The sequence below is a fragment of the Pleurodeles waltl genome, chromosome 4_2 (genome assembly GCF_031143425.1).
Source record: "Pleurodeles waltl isolate 20211129_DDA chromosome 4_2, aPleWal1.hap1.20221129, whole genome shotgun sequence".
In the NCBI taxonomy this organism is placed as follows: domain Eukaryota; kingdom Metazoa; phylum Chordata; class Amphibia; order Caudata; family Salamandridae; genus Pleurodeles; species Pleurodeles waltl.
Genome location: NC_090443.1, coordinates 841,598,283 through 841,619,792, shown reverse-complemented (window position 1 = coordinate 841,619,792; position 21,510 = coordinate 841,598,283). Strand labels below are relative to the sequence as shown.

Genomic DNA, 21,510 nt, shown 5'->3' with positions numbered 1-21,510 from the left:
CTCGTCCTGGGCACCCGAGGGGTTAAGGGGTTGGATAACCCAGTCATGTGTAGCTCTAGATAGAATGAGAAGTGCTGTGTCTCGTTTCTGTTTCCTCCTTCCCACCGGTTCTCATCTTATATAGTAACAGAAGCTGCACATTGCACTTGTGGCTGTTCACTGCACATTTGGCCACCTCAACTTCTGTCTCTGGTCCCTGTTGGGAAGTGGGTGAAAAAAGTAGGGTCTCATTTTGTACCTTTTATCTTCCCTCCCCACTGCTTCTTATTTACATCACAATACTAGTAGGCTATTGCACAGTGAATATTAACATCAAGTCTCCCCACTTTACCTGGGTGTAAATTTTTTGTTTTTAAATTTTTGAAAAAAAAGAAACAAAATGAAATGGACATGGGGTCGCCCGTGAGCAGGGCAACCCCCTGTGGTGGCAATAATTTTTTTTAACAGCTGTATGGCTTCTCTGGGGGCCACCATGGCCCCCAAGGAAACCATACAGCTGTTAAAAAAATATAGGTCTATATATAGATATATTTGTATATTTGTGTGTATATATATATATATATATATATATATATATATATGTAGATATATTTATCTATATATATAGATATCTATTTATGTTTCAACCATAGCTTTTAGGCAGCATTAAAAAAGTCAAGTAACTCTTGTGATTATGTTTCTGCTAGAAAAGGATCTGACTTTTGTCTAGTGGCAGTTTGGATGCCATAAAGTAGCGCAGAAGGTTTTTATGCCTTATGAAAGGATCAAAACTGTATTATATGTGAATAGCTGAGTGGATTAGTAAAGCCAGCCATTACCTGCGCTATAATACAAATTAAATGTATGTAGGAGGGGGGCTATGGAAAGATGAAATGCACATTTGCTGGGTGGTAGTAAGGGAATCGGAGGAGGAGGTAATGGGAGTGGGAGAACCAAAAATGATTGTTGGACTGGGAGCTAGAGGTGCTAAAGACTGTGATGATTAGTATGTGACAAGGTGATGTTATAGTGTGTCTTTTTTGTTTTTTTGAGTGTCTTGTGAGAACATGCTGATAAAGGGAAGAAGTGAAGGTAAGGTGACCTCTACTGTTGCAGGTATCACACACACACCCACCAGCAATTTTGTGACTGTCTACATAGGCTGGTGTTTTAGAGCAACAATTTAGCCAATAGCAGAGATGACATCTCGTTGGATGACTGCTGCTCAAGCCCTAACGCGGGTTATAGAGGACAGCTCTGATGTAGGATCATAGACTGAGACAGCAGATACTGAGACAGCATCTGAGGGATAGGGCAATGGTGCAGACTCTGGGAGTGATTGTTTAGTCAGAGGAGTCCCATGCAATAACTCCTCTTCCAGTGATTATGAGGGAGGTGATGAGGACAGTCCTGCTGTCCCTTCGCAAGCACAGTCTGTGCAGCGGGAAAATAGCGGGTTTGCCCAACCCAGAGAGCAGGTGCAAGCGACATCAAGCACAGAGAGTGTGCTCTCTTGGGAGCTCCCCATTTTAGTTCAGCCCCAAATTCCACCGCCAAAATCGTATTGTGTAGCCATCAAAATTATCTACCACAAAACAACCTGGTTTTGTAAGGCAGGCACCTGCGTTTTTGGTCCTGGGCTCGGCAGCCATATAGGGAAACCTGCCAAACCCAGACATTTCTGGAAACTAAAGAGGGGAAGTCCACAGAGATGTGACTTATGTGGATTCCCCAAATCTTTCTTACCCTGTGTACCCTGCAAAGATGAAATGTTGAATAAAAACTCTATTTTTCTCTGTCACACAAACTGCAGGAATATGTTGGGATCCACAAAAGTCCTACCACCCAGTGTTTCCCCACCTTTTCTGATAAAAACGCTAACCCACTTGAGTGCCTATACCTACTGCCTGCGTCAGGAATGAATCACCCCATGGTCAACATTTGCCCTCATGTAAGAACCAACATTGACCATTGTGTGATCTATTCCTGACACAGGCACTAGGCCTACCCACACAAGTGAGGTACCATTCTTATCGGGAGACTCGGGGGAACGCTGGGTGGAAGGAAATTTATGTCTCCTCTCAGATTCCAGAACTTTCTGTCACCGAAATGTGAGGAAAACGTGTCTCTTTGGCCAAATTCGTCTATTTGAGAAATGCCCTGTAATCCACATGCTCATATGGGCACCCCAGAATTCAGAGATGTGCAAATAACCACTGCTTCTCAACACCTTATCTTGTGCCCATTTTGGAAATACAAAGGTTTTCTTGATACCTATTATTCACTCTTTATATTTCAACAAATGAATTGCTGTTCAACCAGTATAGAATTAAAACTCATTGCAAGGTGCAGCTCATTTATTGGCTCTGGGTACCTAGGATTCTATTTGAACCTACAAGCCCTATATATCCCTGCAACCAGAAGAGTCCAGCAGACGTAATGGTATATTGCTTTAAAAAATCTGACATAGCAGGAAAAAGTTGCAGAGTAAAACATGGAGAAAAATGTCAGTTTTTTTCACCTCAATTTCAATATTTTTTTATTTCATCTGTTATTTTCTGTAAGAAAACCTTGTAGGATCTACACAAATGACCCCTTGCTAAATTCAGAATTTTGTCTACTTTTCAGAAATGTTTAGCTGTCCGGGATCCAGCATTGGTTTCTTACCCATTTCTGTCACTAACTGGAAGGAGGATGAAAGTACAAAAAATAGTAAAAATGGGGTATGTCCCAGTAAAATACCAAAATTGCATTGAAAAATGTAGTTTTCTGATTCAAGTCTGCCTGTTCCTGAAAGCGGGGAAGATGGTGATTTTAGCATCGTAAACCCTTTGATGATGCCATTTTCAGGGGAAAAACCACAAGCCTTCTTCTGCAGCCCTTTTTTCAATTTTTTTGAAAAAAATGAAATTTTTGCAGTATTTTGGCTAATTTCTTGGTCTCATCCAGGAGAACGCACAAACTCTGGGGACCTTTAGAATCCCTATGATGTTGGAAAAAAAGGATGCAAATTTGGCATGGATAGCTTATGTGGACAAAAAGTTAGGAAGGCCTAAGCGCGAAATACCCCAAATAGCCAAAAAAGGGCTCAGCACTGGGGTGGGAGTCCCAGCAGCTAAGGGGTTAATATGCATGTGGCAACAATCTATTTGTGACCATCCCTATATGGATGGAGATATGTAAGAGATAGGAGATGCTTGCCTCTACATTCACATTCGCTGCATGGTGTATTCACATTCACTGCTGCTGACTTTTTAGGGTTGAGCCTGCAAGTGCATGTGCTAACACATGCATCTCGCTTGAGAGACCATGTTGTATACAGAAAATGGCTTGTAGCAACCCCATGCTTACCAATTGTGTGCTGCAGCTTCACTCTTCATCCCAGCACCCCTAATTGGCTAATTCAGCTAAAACGTCAATGGAGCACCAGCGAGCACAGATTGATTAAACTTCATCAGTGCTCGTCTGCTGGGCCAGACACAATTGAGGTACTATTTCTTTCAGATGGTGAGCCAGTCTCCACCAGTGATGTATTTATTTATGGACGGCAGATCTCAGTCTGGGAGTGGTTGTAGCACCAAAATTTGTGTATTTAACTAGCAAGTCCAACAATGTATTTCCTTTTGTTTCTATGCAATAAGTTGTCATTGCTGAGTTCTATTAGTATCCTTAGTACTCAGATGAATTTCCATTTTAATACATATGAATATGTGAAACATCCTCACAAAATTAAGTGTTATTAAATAATAGCACACCGAATTGCCGTTCTGCATGTGCGATTAAAACAGCTCTTTACAATTTGTCGAATTGGTTTCTTTCAAAGAGGAATATTGCCAATACTGCCATTCAAAAAAGGGTTTCCTGTAACGAGATAAGGAGCGGGACAGGGACAAAACTGAAAAGAAAACAACAACACCCACCTCCTACAAGGTTCCAAAACTAAGTAGTAGAAAACACTCAAGTGGTAATTATTTCATTATCGTTTATTTTGAACAAGATTTTTTTATTTGTACGTGCACCATATAGGAGTGGACATGCATTATGGTAGTGCAGACCAAATGATGACCCAAGACTAAACTAAGACCAAAAAACATATGTTACATAAATCAAAATAAAATATAATAGCAAAGCCAACTTATGGGTCTAGTAGTCATGCTTGTTATAATACATGAAAACATTAGTGAGCCAGAAAGAAAAATAAGGAAAATGGAAAGAGGAGCTAAATACAGGCTCACCTGCTCTCACCTTACCCACAATATACTTTTTATGAGAGACAAAGCCCAGCCTGTCACATATACCAACTCCTCCTATTTCAACTTCATATACCAAGGATTACATAGACTCTATACGGAAACCAAAGCCATGCAGAAAATATCTCAGCAAAATGTGTTTTCTATAATCCAAATAGTCTCTAAAATGGCCAGAAGGGGGGAAACGATCTTGTCCCAATAGACCTTATGTATTTTCAAGCAATAAATAAATACACTAGAGGTCAGGGATACGAGTATCTCTTTCTCTTCATGTGTCTGAAACTTTGGTTAATATAGATAGCCTTTGTTAAATAAAGGGCTATTCAAACCACGGGAGACATAATAGAAATAAATGCACATGCTTTCAAATACAAATCATAAGGACCAGGAAGCCTGAATCGGCAGTTTGTATCTACTGGACAGGTGTCGCATTCATAAGTACACATTTGAAGAAATTAAATGTGTGTAGAATGAAAAATGTCGACATTAAGATCTTACTTTAAAATAAAGACCCAATACACGAGTACTTCGTTTGCGTGCGAAAGTCCGTTAACAAGTTTCACAAACACGCGACCCGCTACCCGTAGGTTGCTCCTGCTGAACAGATGACGTACACCAAACTGCGTTGCTTCGTGAGTTCCCCGAGTTCATCATGTCAGCAACGTGACCTTTTTCATTCTTTGACAGTGGCACTTCGTTTATTCCTTCTCATTGCGTTTTGAATTTCTTTGTTAGGCCAAGAAACATTTTATCATCAATGTATCTTTTTTATTCATTGACATTGGCCAAGTCACGTTCTATCATCTAAAGTCACACCTTGCTTTTCCTATTCGTTCTTGCGGGTTTTCAGTTCCTTTGCTCTATTTAAGTCACATTGTATCATAGTAGTGTTTTTTTTAATTATGTTTTTACACTGGCCAAGTCACACTGTATCATTTCAATAACCACTTAGCTTTTGTTTATTCCTTTCGTGCCTTTGTGAGGGCCAAGTAGCACTGAATCAATAATCACGAATCATGAATGTTTCTTTTTTAATCCCTCGAACCTGCCATGTCACACTGTATCACTTACCTGGTCCTCCTGGCTTTTGTATTTACCTTGTTGTTCACTTCGTAAATTCCTTCGAAGAGGTAGAGTTACCTTGTATCATCAATGTACCTTTTTCATTCTTTAGCAGTGACCAGATCACGCTAGACCACCTAACTGAAAAGTGACTCCAGGACACAGGCGCATTTGTGCTTGAACATAGCACAAAAAAGGGCCAATGACTACCTAAGCAATAAAACATTAGTGAAAAGAAGCTTTCTGCATGACAGTTCACAGCAAGAATAATGAGTGAGGTCTTACCCAACAGATGAATAAACATTAGGGAGTACTAGATTTTTATGGGGAAGACCCGTGCAATACAAAATTTAGCAACACAGCAAAATATTATTTGACCCGCTGCTTTCGCTGTTTAGGTGAGCCAATGTGATCTAGCTGATAATAAAGAACAAAACAGCATAGTGATGATGATAATTGAGTAGATTGTGTGGTGCTGTGAGGGTAGAAGATGAAAGATAGGAGAACCTCAAAAAGAAAGGAAAGGAAAGGAAAATAGAAGATAAGGAAAAGAATGAATCCAAATATGTGGCCACTGCAGAGTGAGTTTTCCAATTAGCCAGAGCATAAGAAATTGGAGTGGGATGAAGACGAGGCAACTTCAGAATGAGTGCCACAAAGGAGACGCTTTAGCTGTTGAGTCAATGAATAGGGAAGGGCAGCTAAAAGACAAAGGTAAGATTAAAGTAAAAGAAAAGTGCTCCTGTGTGCAAACTAGTGCATGAGAAGGTGCTGGTTAGAGTTTTGATGTGGCTTATCACAAAGACGTACAAAAAGTGTTATTCAGCAAAAGGGTGACATAATTAGACAACAGCTAGGAAAAGAGATAGGATGGGGAAGGGAAGAAGAAGGGTCTATAGGTAAGAACAAATTGTGCATGATGGCTGAGATTTTAAAGGATCGGAGTGGCAAAGAAGCAGATGTCGAAAGAAATGGTGAAGTAGGTAAAGAGATATCCGCTGTAAGAAGTCTTATCACCTTGGGCATGAAAGTCAGATGTTTCAGCCAACAAAAAAACAGGGACATCTTTCACAAACAGTAGGACAAAAAACATATAGGATGTTCCCTGAGCCACCTCTCTGCTCGAACATGTTCTCCTATTTCGGGTTGGTACTCAGATGATTGTGCAGGATTGTTGAAGAAATCTTTACCATTTAGCTTTAAGGTGGATCTGTAAATACAAAAAGGTTCTTATCACAGATGATTTGAGGAGGTGTTTCCCTGGCTTTGACCAACAAGTTAACCTACATGAAGAGATGCACACACAATCTCGGAAATTTCTAGAATTCGTCACAGCTGCATATGTTTCACTTTTATAATGATCAGCTAATTAGAGCAGTGCAACCGAGAACTGTCAGCTGTAAACAGTATCAACAAATGCATAGCATTTCTGCAAGTATAGTAGGTTTTGAATGTCACGCTTTGAGATGTGAAGCATCTTACCTTGGCTATGAGATATGAACTTCTGGTTAAGAGTTTAAAAGTGTCAGGTTTTTGTCAAATCTACACAGCTGTTACAGGTTACATTAAGCTGTGTATTATCCTTAGCAAGGAAGCATTGTCCTATTTTCATTCTTGGGACTATAACTCATCACCCGTTGAACACAGTGGTCATCTTTAGGCTTGGGGGTGAAATGCAGTCTTTCAATTTCAACTGCAATTCTAGGGTCAGTGTCCAGTCATGGGGTAGCTAAAACTTGAAGCTATTGTCATTCATTGAGGTCATCCATTCTCGGGGTGTTTAGAAAGCCACACAGTGGTCCTGCCACACACATATACTTTATGAGACTGAATAAAACTGACCAGGGGGATAAGAACGTGAGATGAGATTTTTAATGGCAGATGTATGTCAAGTGGAGAGAATGTTATCACTTATCACCTGAGACTCATAGCTATTTGTGATTTTTTTAAAGGATTTTCCTCAAAGTAGGCACTGGCATTACTTGCTGATATTAATCATAGTACCAGACTGCGTCTCTTCTGATGGCTACTGCCTGACTCTCATGCCTGGAATTTTAAGCAGGAAATTCTCAAGTTGCTTTCTCAGTTCCAGAAGATGACACTTTTGGATCTTTTCAATGGTAGAATGTGTATTACCTTATGTTCTGTCTCTGCATTTGCTAATATAGTCTTTATTTCTGTTTTGACCACGTGATCTCCGTCAAAGCTCTGTATCTGAAAACCTATGCAATTTATGTTATATATCATACTGCTATATTCATCATGTCAGGTAGTCGATTCTCTTGTCGCCCATTTCTGTGATTCACAAATTGTTTTTCTGTTTCCTTAATATTTACAAACTTTAGGTATTTGTGTGAAAGGAGTTCTTCAAACGTTTGGTGCTTCAGCCAGGAACACCTATACTTAGCTGAAAACCTCACTTCATACCAGGTTCACAGGTACCAAAGGTCAGAAGAGTGTAGGAAATTGCAGTATTAGTTGAGGGAAGTGAGTACCCACCTGAAATAATAACCACACCCCTTGTCAAGGTGAACCACTAAAGTCACTAAATCAACCTGAGCTCTACCCTCTGATAGCTATGGAACAAAGCAGACAGGCTTAACTTAGAGGCAATGTGTAAAGTATTAATGGAGTACCAAAACAGTAATAAAGTCAAAACACAACACAAGAAAAATCCCAAACTGATTTAGAAAAATAGAATACATTTTAGTAAATAAAATGACTTCCAAATGACAAAAGTCCAAAAAATGCAAATCAATGTGGTGCACTTTTAAGGTATAAATATAAAAATAATGGCAAAAAGCGCTAGGTGCCAACTACGATCATCTGATTGCATTTGAAAGGTTCCCAGGCAAAAGTTAATGCTGACTGCCATGGACCATGGGTTGGATACCGATACCAGGTTCGTCCTGGTCAGAAGTTTTACATTTAGACTTATTCTCTGAAATGAAAGTCAAAAATCTTCAGTAGGGCAAGGCAGCAGGCTGTGGCCAAAGAGGAATCCAAGATATCCGAGAGTGGCTGGAGAAGGTCGTGGTGAAGCCACTGACTTTTTCTGGGAAAACAGAGCAGGAGGAATTTGAGTTTCACACCTAAGAAATGTACCTCCCCAGCCATATTCTTTTGGTGCCTTTGCCAAGTAAAGAGCTTGGATTTTTCCAATGGGGAGGCCTGCAGGCTGTAGCTGAGGAGGGCTCCATGAGCCTGGATACCTTCTCTGCGAGGTCGCGCTGGATTAGATTTTCTGCTGTGGAAAAGCTCCAAAAGGGAGCAACCTCAATCCTTGGCCCAGCTGCAACACTGCTACATTAATTCCTACATGTCCTGCTTTTAAATACTATGCATCCTGCCTTATGGGCAATATGGTCTATATAGGTGTGGCTTATTAATATGTGAATCGAAGGTTGAAAAACTGCATGGTCAGTATACAAATGGTAGGCCTGCAGTCGATTTTGCACTGTTACTGCGATGGGTGGCTCAGTGGGTACTGCAACCCAATAGTGACTCAACTTTAACTGTAAATGGCAGGACCTAGGTATACTTTGTAACGTATTCTAAGGTCTTATGGTTAGGCTGGGCTAGCAGGGGTAAAATGCTCAGAGTTCTACAGCTAGCGAAAACAATCAGGGCAAAAGTCTAGAGGTACACCACCCAAAAGATGTCCATTTCTAACATAGAGGTTCCTGAGAGGGACAGGGGTGGAGAATGGTCGAGCGCCGAACCCACTGATCAAGTGAGACACACTTAAAATGCAAAGAATAATGAAGTCTGATAATGTTTAGTGATTATAATTCGTTGAAAGAATAGGAGATTCCCTGGTTAGTTGAAAGCTAGGCAAGTTGGTTGGATATTTATGTGAGGAGCTTGGGGGTATGAGGAATTATGAGTGTACCTTAAGAAGCTCCAGACTGGGGCAGAGAAGGGAAGGATGGCTTGAGTTCCAGGACCCCAGGATAGTCCTTAGCTGATGTCTGAGTGACTGAAAGATGGGCACTGAGCCTGTTACACCAGAACCTCTGTGAGCCCTGACAGGCACTGACTGGAGAGTTTCAAAGGTAAGAGGTTAGCAAACAAGTGTAAATGCACTTCCCTCACTCCCTCTAAGAGAACAGACAGTTAGTTACACCTGTACCCTTTATCCTTTTTACCCCACCTCCTTCTTGGGATTAACTGGCTGGCAGATCCCTTACTGCTTTCTGGATTGGAGAACAAAAAGGAATAAAGGAAAGAGGGACAAGAAACTCTTAGCAAGACCAAATCACAGCAAAATGAACTCCCACCCATGCAATGTATCACCAATATGAAAAACGCACATGCAGGTTAGTAAAACAGTGTTTTGTCTCATTAATGAGGATGGGAAGACGTCCAATTTTAGGAAGGTATCTTTGATCTAGATTATGCCACTCCCTGCTGGCAAGCAACATGGCAGGAGTTTACTTGATTCTACACCTGAATCAAGGACCACAAGGTGATGTACACGATTGATGGATGGTTGAATGAAGAATCACATCACTGCTGCCTTCTCTCGACTTTTGATCTACAGTTGAATACTGTGTAAGGTGTAACTAGCAGCCTTGTACAATCCTCTGATACCCTTGGGTCATATACATTCTCTAGAGAACTCGATAACTAACTAACTAAACAAACAAATACATACAAGTGCCTCAATTACCTTAGAAAAAGAATACAAAAATCCAAGAGTAAGGTAGAACCCAATCAGTGGCCAATCTTCCTAAATTGCTACAAGGAAGCAGATGAAAGCAAACATGAGTCCTTACTACAAGGTATGGAGGAGTCCCATGAGAGACTAAAAATCCCAAAATACTGATAAGAATGACATGGTTTGAGCTAGTACTCATTTTGGTCCTTCTCTTCCTTAATTGTTTCCTCAAATTACATCAAAACATCCGAGCCAGTACAGGACAAGTGTGAGGACTTGCTAGATGCACTTAGCTTGTATGCTCGCAGTAGATGCTGGAGGTACACCAGTGCCAGTGCCTGGAAACAGAGCACCACTAGTAAACCAGCTGGCAGGTGGGGTATCAGTAAACAATACCCACGCAACAGCGCCAAATACAGCAAACACTGCAACTACAGACAGGCAAGTGAGCGGTGGTGTGATAGATGGTGAATTGTTAACAGATGGTGCAGCTCACTTAAACCAAGAGGCTGGCTTCACAACACCATACACTTCCACTGGGGCCCATTCTCAATTGACACCTTACAGAACCAATGCTAGGCACTGTCTACGCAGCCCTAATATAACAAGGGATAGTCTGAAGAACACTACTGGGAGGACAGCGGGAGAGCTTGAGGGAAACCAGAGAATAACCACCACACTTTCTCATCCAGTGATATAGATAAGGATATTCCCCACATTGCCTTGTGTGAACCTCTGATGCACTCTTTCATTTAAGAGAATACACAGCACCATGGGAAGGAGGCCTTAATGTCCTGTGGTCCCCCTAGATCTAGTCAATATTAATAAGCAATTTCAAAAATATACATTGGAATCCCAGGAAATTCTGTAAAACTGCCAACCTATTGAGAGATTTTTTGTGCAAATTGAACTTCACTGTGTACTGTATCAAGAAGATTGTTGATTTGAGTATGTTGAAAGGTCAGGAAAAGTGGACTTTTGGCTGGCTTATGTGAAACGACTGACTGTGCTTAGGATAGGAAAAGTGAGATCTGAGTCACCTTAATCTGTTTCTGGTATTCTAGATCAAGTAACTTCCATTTTATGTCTGAAGATAAAAATGATAGGGGTTGTTTTTTTCCCCGATGGAATCGGTAAATATTAAGGTGAATCTTATTATGAAACTACCTCGCAATCTCCAGTACCTACTATGCCTTGAGTCAGAGGGTGTAATTAAACCTGGTATTTCTGCTCTGATAAAAACAAGGGTTCTTAATGTTCACGGTTACTGTGCATATTGTGTGTATTGTAGCCACTGCCACATGGTTCATGTAGAAGGCTGGCCTGGCCTGTAGTGGGTACCAGAGGTACTTACACCTTGTGCCAGGTCCAGTTATCCCTTATTAGTGTAAAAGAGGTGTTTCTAGCAGCTTAGGCTGATAGAAGGTAGCTATGGCAAAGCAGCTTAGGCTGAACTAGGAGACATGTAAAGCTCCTACTATAACACTGGTGTCATATGCACAATATCATAAGAAAACACAATACACAGATACACTAAAAATAAAGGTACTTTATTTTTATGACAATATGCCAAAAGTATCTCAGTGAGTACCCTCAGTATGAGGATAAGTTATATACACAAGATATTTGTACACAAACCAAAATTATGCAGATAATAGCAAAAGGAAGTAATGCAAGCAATGTAAAGTTACAGTAGATTGCAATAGGAGCACATAGGTATAGGGGCATCACAAACCATATACTACAAAAGTGGAATGCGAACCACGAATGGACCCCAAACCTGTGTGAGCTTGTAGAGGGTCGCTGGGACTGTAAGAAAACATTGAGGGTTAGAAAAATAGCCCACCCCAAGACCCTGAAAGGTAGGTGTAAAGTGCACCTACTACCCCCAGAAGTCGTGATAGGGGGATTCTGCAGGAAGAACCAACACCAGCAATGTAACAACAGTGGATTTCCGGACCTGAGTACCTGTAAGACAAGGGGACCAAGACCAAGAGTTGCGACAGTGTCGAGAGTGGGCAGGAGCCCAAGAAATGCCAGCTGAGGGTGCAAGGAAGCTGCCACCTGTTGGAAGAAGCTTGGTGTTCTGCCAGAACGAAGAGGACTAGGAACTTCCCCTTTGGGGGATGGATGTCCCACGTCGTGAAGAAGCTTGCAGAGGTGTTCCCACGCAGAAAGACCGCAAAAAAGCCTTGCTAGTTGCAAGGGTCGCGGTTAGGGTTTTGGGATGCTGCTGTGGCCCAGGAGGGACCAGGATGTCGCCACTTTGATGAGGAGACAGAGGGGGCGCCCAGCAAGTCAGGGAGCCCTCATAGAAGCAGGCAGCATCCGCAGAAGTACCTGAACAGGCACTTAGAAGAAAAGTGAACTGGAGTCCACCCAAAGTCACAAAAGGGAGTCCCACGACGCCGGAGAACAACTCAGAAGGTTGTGCACTGCAGGTTAGAGTGTCGGGGACCCAGGCTTGGCTGTGCACGAAGGAAATCCTGGAAGAGTGCACAGGAGCCGGAGCAGCTGCAAATCACGCGGTATGCAGCAATGCAGTCTAGCGTGGGGAGGCAAGGACTTACATCCACCAAACTTGGACTGAAGAGTCACTGGACTGTAGGAGTCACTTGGACAGAGCATGCACCACCTGGAAACAGTCGAGAAAGCCGGCAGGATGAAGCGATACAAGGTTGCTAGTAGTTGTCTTGCTACTTTGTTGCAGTTTTGCAGGCATCCTGAGCAGTCAGCGGTCGATCCTTTGGCAGATGGTGAAGAGGGAGATGCAGAGGAACTCTGGTGAGCTCTTGCATTCGTTATCTGGTGAGATCCCCAAAGCAGAGACCCTAAATAGCCAGAAAAGGAGGTTTGGCTACCTAGGAAGGAGGATTGGCTACCAAGAGAGGTAAGAGCCTATCAGAAGGAGCCTCTGATGTCACCTGCTGGCACTGGCCACTCAGAGCAGTCCAGTGTGCCACAAACACCTCTGTTTCCAAGATGGCAGAGGTCTGGGACACACTGGAGGAGCTCTGGGCACCTCCCCTGGGAGGTGCAGGTCAGGGGAGTGGTCACTCCCCTTTCCTTTGTCCAGTTTCACGCCAGAGCAGAGCTAGGGGATCCCTGAACCGGTGTAGACTGGCTTATGCAGAGATGGGCACCATCTGTGCTCATCAAAGCATTTCCAGAGGCTGGGGGAGGCTACTCCTCCCCAGCCTTCACACCTATTTCCAAAGGGAGAGGGTGTTACACCCTCTCTCAGAGGAAATCCTTTGCTCTGCCTTCCTGGGCCAGGGCTGCCTGGACCCCAGGAGGGCAGAAACCTGTCTGAGGGGTTGGCAGCAGCAGCAGTTGCAGTGGAGACCCCGGAAAGACAGTTTGGCAGTACCCGGGTTCTGTGCTAGAGACCAGGGGGATCATGTTACATGGCCATGTTCGGAATTACCATTGTGACGCTGTACATAGGTAGTGACCTATGTACAGTGCACACGTGTAATGGTGTCCCCGCACTCACAAAGTCCGGGGAATTTGCCCTGGACGATGTGGGGGCACCTTGGCTAGTGCCATGGTGCCCTCACACTAAGTAACTTTGCACTCAACCTTCACCAGGTGAAGGTTAGACATATAGGTGACTTATAAGTTACTTAAGTGCAGTGGTAAATGGCTGTGAAATAACATGGAAGTTATTTCACTCAGGCTGCACTAGCAGGCCTGTGTAAGAATTGCCAGAGCTCACTATGGGTGGCAAACGAAATGCTGCAGCCCATAGGGATCTCCTGGAACCCCAATACCCTGGGTACCTCAGTACCATATACTAGGGAATTATATGGGTGTACCAGTATGCCAATGTAAATTGGTAAATTTAGTCACTAGCCTGTTAGTGACAAATTTGGAAAGCAGAGAGAGCATAACCACTGAGGTTCTGGTTAGCAGAGCCCCAGTGAGACAGTTAGGCATCACACGGGGAACACATACAGGGCACATACTTATGAGCACTGGGGCCCTGCCTGGCAGCGTCCCAGTGACACATAGACTAAAACAATATATATACAGTGAAATATGGGGGTAACATGCCAGGCAAGATGGTACTTGCCTACAATTCACAGCTGCAGATCATGGATGTGAGTCTTTGTTCAGCTTTTTATTTATTCCAGTAGATCAGGATAGCCTGTATCTCTTCAGATTTCATTACGAGAAGCTTTCATTATGCAATAACCTTATATTGCTGCCCCATCATGCAGCCCTTTGAAGAACAGTAATACATCATAAAGCATAGATTGTTCAAAACATATAAGCTTTCAGTACATAGTCTTCTTCCTCTTTTATTTGCTACTCTTTGACAGATAAGTACCTCTATCATATCAGTATTAATTGTAGCTTTAATGGTTTATGCCTTTTTTCTGTGTTTTATGGTTTGTGCTTTTTCTGTGTTAGGAATTGATTTATTTTATACCCTTCCAATTTATGTTTGGGTTTTTGGTATTATTGTTTCACTGTAATTTGTTATTGTCACAGATATCTACTATTCTCTTATTGTTTTCAAACTTGTTTGAGTAAGGTACCTATATTTTGTTCACTTGCCACCTTTGTCTATCAGGTTCAATTGCTGCTGTCCTTGAACTCTGTTTGCACTCTCAGAGCTTAGCTAGTTCAGCATGGTTGTAATTTCTTTACGGAGAGCCTTCACAGGGCCTGCTTCAGTGGGCACGGTTGCAGGAGGTGTCGCTCACCGACCACGCCTATTTTTTGGGGGCTTTTCCGCTGGCTAATGTTTTAAAGCTAACCAACTTTGGCGCTTCTGGTTGCCTGGTGACAAGGCCCATCAGGTTCATTGCCAGGCAACAAGAATTAGTAAAAGTAAAAGTCCTCTGTTTGTTTGTGGCATTTCTTTTGTGTCTGGTGATGATGTGCTTTGGGCACATTGGCAGACAATGACATTTATAAATCATTAGTCCTGCCTTTCTTTTGGCATTTAATATTGCACAAAGCAAGTGGGGTATAGGGTTGCATAGCAACTGCTTACTTTCAAGAAAATATTTGGCAGGTCTTTCAAACAGACCCAGCGAGCTATACTTTGTGTAATATTTGAAGATGCTGACCTAGCGAACTATACTTTTTATATAATTTGAAGATGCTTAATAGACCCATACAACAACACTTCTTTTTATTACAAGGGCTACATTTTCTGGTAGAAAATTGGTTTTATTTGCCAATCAGTTTTTTTACTGTTCTGAACTGAAAGGCTAATTTTATCTGAAAACTGTTTCTCCCAACTTTGTCCCGATAGCCTTATAGTTTTACCTTTTTTAAATATTAATTAAAAAAAAATATATATATATATATATATATATATATATATATACACATGAAAATGGAAAATCCTAACTTAGGTCTTCAGTTAGAGAGGCGGTGGACACTGCACTAGCTGAGTGGAAAAGGGACACCCTTTCAGAGGAGAATTATTTTTCTTTCTCTGAAGGGGACACCCTTCTACCTCTGAACCCATAATGAGGGAAAAAGTTTCTCATAAGAAAAAGCACTACTTGAAGAAGGCGCAAAACCACGCCTAAAGTGCAGGTAGCCTAAGTGCGACAATAGAAAGTGGTGCTCTTGGCAGCACAAAAGGAAGAGGCCACCTTCATGGGGCACAGAGAAAGGTTGCCCTCAGAGGCATGAGTGAAAGAGTGACCTTCATGGCACAGCACAGTTGCAGGACAATTTCAATTCTTCTAATGAGAATTTTGATGACGAGGAGATGGAATGGGATGAATACATTTTGGACCCGCAAGAGAGATGTGACCTTTTGGGGAATCTGGATTATGATTTAGAACAATCTTCTACCCCAACTGAAAAAAAAGATCCACTGAGGGGAGAGATATTTAATCCATCAATGATAAAAACATATATGCAGTGCATAACGATGGCCTATGGACCATGTATCTAAATATTACAAGCTTTGGGATAGAAGATCCTTAGCTATGGAAACCCATAATTTAGTCCACACAGAGTGGCGAAGACCCTCTACGGATAATATAACATTCTTATTTAAATTTGGAAAGGACGCTATGAAAGGTATTGAAAAATGCCTTTAACAATGTCAAGACAAGGTATTGATACCTTAGGTCCTCTCACTCACATTCTCGACAATGCCGAAGAGGCCAAGAGGAAGAATAGCTGGGTAAATATTGATCTGTTGAGAGGTTGGGCATAGAGTGCCATTTGTTTGTTGGGCAATGCCAATGCAAATCATCTCATGAGGATGAATCCTATGTTGGCGAATTTGTCAACCAGAGAGGACATTGGGGATCCAAAAGGTCTCCTTTTTGGTAAGAGCTTTGTCAAGTATTTAGTCAAATATGTTTCAACATTCACTGCTTTCAGGAAAGCTCAGACCAAAATGCAAAGAGTCTTCGGCTCAAGAGCTAGTTCTTCATCCACAATTGGGAGAGAATTACAAGAGATACTTGGGTTTTGTAACCAGTCACTGGTTACAAGATAGAATTCTGGGGAACACCAGTGCAGGTCAGATAATCAATGGAATTAAGGATTTACAGTTATAGGAAATTGAACCCAAAGGTTTTCAATCAGATCCAGGGACTTTGGGGTCCTGTACAGGAAGATTTATTTGCGAGCACATTGACTTAACAGTTTCCTTGGGACTTCAATTGGAGGCCAGATCCGGGAGCAATAGAAGTGGATACTTTTCTGCAGGACTGAGGAAGAAAGGAAGGTTGTGCCTTCCCTCATTTCTCCATCATCAGAGAGTTTTGATGAAAGTAAGATCAGTGACTTGTAGCCTTATTCTCATAACTCCCTTTTTGAAGTCGCAAATTTGGTTCCATGGGGTGATGGAACTCACAGTGGCTATTCTTGTTTGGAAGATCTCAGGGGTACTGGCAGATATTCAGGCCTTTCAGGAGAAGCTAAAGGTCTAATGAATGAATCTAGGGCCACTGGAACTAGAAAGAGATGCAAGGGTGTTTGGAACAAGTTGGTGATTGGAAAGGGATTATGATCCCATGAAGCTCTGGTCCCTGAAGTAGTAAATTACTTAGCTTTCCTGTTTAATTTTGGACCCTCTCCTAGGGTCAATAACTGTTATAGAGCTACTATTTCTGCTGATCATGAATTATTAAATAATTTTGCAATTGGCAGTGACTCCTTGACTCCTTAATAAGAAAGGTGATGAAAGTTGTAAGATTAAAACGACCCCCTACAGCTTGTTATGAATCACTTTGGCACGTTAACTTGATTTTCAAATTATTTACTTCTTGGCCATGCAACAAGTACCTTACATTAGAACAGATTTCTATGAAGTTAGCTACTTTACTTAGTTTGATTTCTGATATTAAAGCTTTGGAAATCTCAAATAGGTTTTATTCTCCAGAAGAGGTACGTTTCAACATTTGGAAGAGGACGAAAACGATGTATGAATCAATTTTTTATCCATTTTTTCATGAAAATGAAAAGCTTTGTGTGCTGAGATGTACGAAAGTTTATGAGAATAAAACATTAGGGTTTAGAGTGCATGGGAAAAATCAGTTGCTCTGCCATATGTTAAACCTTACAAAGCAGTGTATACAGCTACTTTAGCCACATGGCACATTGTTATGAATGAGGCAGGGTTGGATCTCCCAAGGTTTGGTGCCCATTCTTCTAGAGGGGCAATGGCTAGCAAGCTGTACTGGGCAGGTAGGTTGTTACTTGACATTTTAAAAGCAGCTGACTGGTCAAATGCAAATACTTTCACTAAGTTTGGTGGAGTATGCAAGTTGTCTGACACTTGATAGCTTTAAACCTGCATAATGGAAGCCTCCGGTCTTGTAATGAAATGGCAATTCTCCAATTAACATGTAGAGAGATTCTTGATTTAATTAAAGACAATGGAGGCCAACATTATCCTAACCCCCTGACCCTATAAGGTGAAGTTGGGAAACAAGAAATTAAAATAATAAAAAAATACATTAAATAAATAAATAAGAAAAAGTTATGTTTTTTAATGTATTGTTATTCCTTATTTTACATATGGATTAATTTAGAATTTTGTTTTTTTTCACAGATCACTTTATGAATTTTCCCTAAAGAAGAATTTGGTACCATGGTTCATTGCAGCCTAAAAGAGGAAGAGGACTATGTGCACTGAATGCTTATATGTTTTGAACACTGTATGCTTTATTACTGTTCTTTAAAGGGCTGCATGTTGGGGCTACAATAAAAAGTTATTGCATAATGTTAGCCTCCATTGTCTTTAATGAAATCAAGGTTCTCTGCGTATGTTAATTGGAGAATCACCATTCTAGTTTTCTGGGAGTCAACTAACATGATGTTGACTCCCACAAGAATTTACTGAATCGCCAGTAAGGTTGATTCTCTATATCTCCTTACTGAATTAGCAAAAATTAGGCATAAGTCTTCAAGGGAGAAATTGCAACTATTTCTTCCCCATGTGCTCTCTTTAGGTCTGGACATTTTGCAGGCAAGTCGTCAGACAGCACTGAAGTTATTTGCAAGTTACAAAGGTCTGTCACCATTTCTCATGCCCACACCTTATTGGGAGTGGCAGACTATAGCAGCCAATTGGGGAGGCTAGGGAATACAAATTATGGGGCAACTACTCCCAGTGGTGTCCCTCCATACTGCATCATGCCTCTTCTACACTTCTCTTTCTTCTGTGCCTCCTACTCAGCCTAAGAACACATCCTGCAATTTAAAAAGGGGGTTGAAAAATATATAAGGTAATTCCAGAGTTAGAGAACAAAGTGGATTTTTTACCATTTTGATTAGCTAAGACATTTATCATAGACACTTCATCCTGTTAAGAATGATGGACAACAAATTTCACAAACGCAAGCTTAAGAAGTAACACAAGAGCATCAGGTATACCTTTGACATAAGCACCATTTTTGATAGGGGTCTTATTCTGCTTCCCTAGTCCAATGCTAAAATTACAGGATGTCTTTCTTTATAAAGTCTTCAGAAAGTTTAAGAATAGAAGGAAATTCCAATTTCAATTATACCACAGTATTACCTATGTCAGCGGAGGTGGCAGGATTCATGACACAAGCCTCACTGGTTTGCTCCATTATTCCCCTCTATTGCCCAGCAATATCAATGTGGCTGCACCGCTTACCAAGCCTGCAATATTAGGAGGGTGATACACACCTCCTTGGGGGCCCTTTTCTCCATTACAGATCTAAATCCGTATTTGTTATTCATTTCCTATATTGTTGGTAGTTACCGCTATTTCCTCAGTTTGTATCAAAGCCCATCGCTCTCTTCGCGAAAATGCTATTACTGTCGCAAAAAAAAAATGATCAGCGATTTTAGTCCTAGGTTTGGGCTCCCCCTAAAGTTAGGAAAGAACAAGTAATCCCACTTTGTGTCCTCTGTAGTTCAGGAAATTTGTAAGGTATTAGAAATCAAGCCACATTTTCACTGTGCATGTCAGCCAAGCCCTCAAGCAAAGTAAAACACTTTAGCTATCCTCTGAAAAACAAAATAGTAAAAATATGTTCAGAGACTGGCCTCAAGTGGCCTGACACCCTACACTTGGCACTCTGATCAATTTGGGTCTTTCCTGCACAAAAGACTAAGCTTAGCTCTTATGAAATTCTTAGCAGGTATCCTGTGCTACTCCTATCCAGTTCTCCAGTATCACCAGCTTTGCTTTGTTGACATTTAAATGCATCTCTTCAATGCTTCAAACAATATATTCACCATTTCTACAGCTTTCATTCTTAGGTCTGAGCTGTCCTACCCAACTGAACTCTGCCACAATCTAGAGCCAGATGTTTGGCTCCACATGCATGTCCAGCAACAGAAGTCCATTGGCAGCTGCCAAAACATGTCTTGAACTGAAGGAGGACTTACCCTGTCATGGGAGGCACTGACCCTGCCACGGGAAGGTTCTAAAAGTGTATGAGTGCAGCGTTCACTTTCTTTGTTGAACACACATGTGTTTATTACATACTAGATACTAAATAAGATAACATAGCATGCAAGTTAAAACAGTTTTTGAAATCCAGGAGAGGTTGTTTTTTTTAGAAAACTGCTGCAATCCTGTTTCAGTGCCCACTCACTCCATGGGTAACAAATGCACTCTGCAAATTCCTTTCAATTAAATTCAGCTCAATTCTTGCCCTTGGAGAAGAAGCTAGACAAGCACTGTGTAAATGCAGAGCATTAATTGAGTCTTTCATGATTACACGTGGCAGATTTACTATTTCAGTGTTGCTATGCTGAAGTGCATGAAAGGGAGAACAGCTTCATACCTACTAACGTGATGAAAGTAAGATATAGCAATGTTGCTCTCTCCCTTAGCACTTCTGCACTTTAGGCTGCCTTACACATGCCTTGTATCATAGTGCAGGGGTTTTTGTGTGTGATGCCGAGCATAAGTTTTGTACTGGAAAGGTACCCTTTGTCACAGTTTAATTCTCACTTTGTATGTGTACTGTTCAGTTCAGCACACATGCAAAGCTGGAAAAGTTTGGAAAAAATAAGTTTTCTTTGTTACGTCTGCCTGGAAGAGGCATAATAATAGATGCAAATCCCTGTTTACCATTGTTAGTAGATGGAGATTTGCGTCAAAATCCATAGGTCTTTGCATAGGAACACCCATGCACCAGCCATTGTACATAGCCCGTTGACACAAAGTAACACAAACTAGTGCATAATGCTGCTTTGTTTTACTTTAGGGCTTAATTCCAGCACAATATTAGCTTTCACGTTTGTGATGCAAACCCGGTGCTAAGTACTAATACATCTGTCCCTGTGCCTTTGGTAGGCTGTAAGAACATTTCCATACTCATCCATGAATCTCGATATTCAATACTACGATATTTACATCACAAATTCAACTGCAATAACTTCATTATAAAAAGGGACCTATTCGCCACACTCATTTAAAATAACTAACCTTCTTGCTCCAGGTCCAATTTGGTACTCAATGGTTTATTTTCAGTGTGAATGCACCAGTGAGGGAAATGCCGATGTCCTTTCGGGTCTTGCAAATGAACCTGCTCATATCACAGAGTAGCAGCGAATTGCAAACATATTTGTATCCGCCTTTATTCAGATACTAGAGATTCAACGGCAAAACCACATTGTGGGAAATTGGAAAAAAATGTGAGCAGCTCTGTTTTTGCAGCCCTGGAAACAGAAGCCAGGGAAATTAGGGGGTTTCCATTCAATGCAGAGGCGTTCAGGTTTGACTAGGAAAGTCCCTTGGAGCGATTTCCTTTTCACCCGAGCCAAATGGAGAGCGTGTTTTTTCCCCTGAATCTGCCGGTAATTCTTAAAAACTGAAGAAAAAGTGCGTTTGCTTTAGTTGAACTACGGGCAGCGCTGACTGTCCGCAGTTGGCAATCTCTGAAAAGGAAAAGTCACCAGAGGCAAAATAATAATTGTTTCTGACCTTTTCGCTTTTATGGGGGCACTGGTAAAAGATTAGACCTGACTGGAGCCTTCCAACGACAGAAGCCCAATCTAATTCCAAAAGAGAGGGAAAAGGATAAGCGCATTCCTCTGTGTTCATGACCCCGCAGCCGATCCCCACCCCCGGCCTGTATGACGCAT

The 21,510-nt window shown here is 41.5% G+C and overlaps 1 long non-coding RNA gene across 1 annotated transcript in view; it reads left to right on the top strand.

The window, feature by feature from the left end:
• LOC138293383 (uncharacterized) overlaps positions 1-18,145 on the top strand; it is a 527,045-nt gene extending 508,900 nt beyond the window's left edge. Inside the window, exon 4 of the long non-coding RNA XR_011202987.1 lies at positions 17,993-18,145. This is a non-coding gene — a long non-coding RNA (uncharacterized lncRNA). The remainder of the gene's footprint in view (positions 1-17,992) is intronic.
• Positions 18,146-21,510: the final 3,365 nt, after the last annotated feature.